This window comes from Lepidothrix coronata, unplaced genomic scaffold (genome assembly GCF_001604755.1).
Source record: "Lepidothrix coronata isolate B3197 unplaced genomic scaffold, Lepidothrix_coronata-1.0 Scaffold104, whole genome shotgun sequence".
Taxonomy (NCBI): domain Eukaryota; kingdom Metazoa; phylum Chordata; class Aves; order Passeriformes; family Pipridae; genus Lepidothrix; species Lepidothrix coronata.
The window spans coordinates 1761070-1762893 of NW_016690284.1; positions in this window are offsets into that span (position 1 = coordinate 1761070).

Below are 1824 nucleotides of genomic sequence, written 5' to 3' on the forward strand. Positions count from 1 at the left end.
GGTCAGGGGCTTTCCCCCTTCTAAATAAACAAATGCATTGTAATTCCTTTCTTTATTTCCTTCTGTCAAAACAAAAAGAAAGCATCATTTGGTTTCACCATGGGGGATAAGAGGCTGAAGTACTTAACTGATCATTTGTTTCTCAGTTTGCTCAATTCATTTTTCTTCAAGATAAAAAGAAAGTGGCAAAACTGCTTCTGCTTTCCAGAATGTTTTGACCTGATAGTAGTATACAAAGAGAGAAATAATTTCCACCAGAAAAAGAAGATGAAAAAATCAAAACTGGGGTTGAAGTCTTTGAAATAATATTAGAACTTTTCCTTAACAAAAATAAATATGTAAGCAATTTTTTCCAATCATGGATGCATTCATAGTTTAATTACAGGCAATATCTGTTTGATACATTCTCTTAAATATTTCTTCTATGCTCTGAATTAAGTGTCAAGCTCTCTAATGAATTGTTTTTTTCTCTAGATAGTGTTGGACATGCTTGTGTTTGCCTGGACTCAGCGTGTGAGGGAAGCTCAACCACTCAGGTGGTGTTTAACTTCTTGCAAGACAGGGGCCCCAGCTTCTGCTTTAGATGACATGTGTGAGCTACTTTTAAAATATATTTTTAGTGTTATGCAAAAATTCTTTCTGTGAGTCCAGTTATGTGTCAGCCTAATTCCCACACACCTCAAACACAAATCACCAGGGCAGCAAATACACGTTCAAATTCCAAATATGCTTTAGTGCAGCACAATGGTTAAGAATGTCTTATTTTCTTTTTTTTTCTTTTTCTTCTTTTTTTTTTTTTTAAAGCTAGTTAGTGCAGTATTAGGTAGGTCACTCTGGCCACATTCCCAGAATTTAACAGTGGGGGCCTTGTGGAATGCTAAACGATGTGTATAACAGCATTCAGGCTCTCTGTGAGCCAATCCGTCAAAACATTTGCTCCTTTGAAAATGTGTTCTTCAAAAAAATGGGCATATGGAACTTATTAGACTATTTGGTGGAGTTCAGGCAGCAGAGCCCAAGAGAAGCATAAAAACATTTGAGGACACAATTCTACCTTAAGGTAATAGGATCTCTAAACTGTTCTTTTGCAATCAAATAAATACAAAATACAGAGGAGAAATATCCTGAATGGAGAACATTTTACATTCCAAACGGACACAAGACCTTAAGTAAAGAACTTGTAACAGTAGTAAAAAACATTGGTTTGATCGCAGAAAACCTGTTTCCTCAGCAAAGTGTATTGATCCTTGGCTCTTTAACAGTTCAAGTTGTATCAAGGAGTTCTGACTCATGATTTTGCTGCAGTGGATTTCTGTGTCTCTGGTGCATTGGCAATGAGGGTCAATCAGTCTCCTTGGAGATGAAAAAAGACAGTGGTGCTGCTGAGAAACACTAATGAGCTGCCATTTTCCAGCACCTGCTTTTACCTTCTTCCAAGTAATTCCTCATCCCTGTCGCAAAGTGAGCAAAGAATGACCCCAGAGTAAGCAGATCTTTCTTCACAGTGTTGAACGTGAAGGCAGATTACACAAATTACTCAGATTAAGTTTTGGTTTTGGCAGCCATGGCAAGAGAAAGCACTGGGTTTTGCTGTCCCATGGGTAGCCCTAGAGCAGACTGTTACACAGAGTCCTCTGGGAACAGAATTATAGGAGGATGGAGGACTCCGTGCAACCCCTAAACTGTCTCCCACTCTTTCATCTGCTTTGACACTCCTCTGAATATGAAACTGTGGCCTATGTATGCTCTTTACATCACCTGCTAACTTTGATCACTACTGCAAATAATTAAAAGGACATCCTGTTCTTCTGTAGTCTCTTTCAC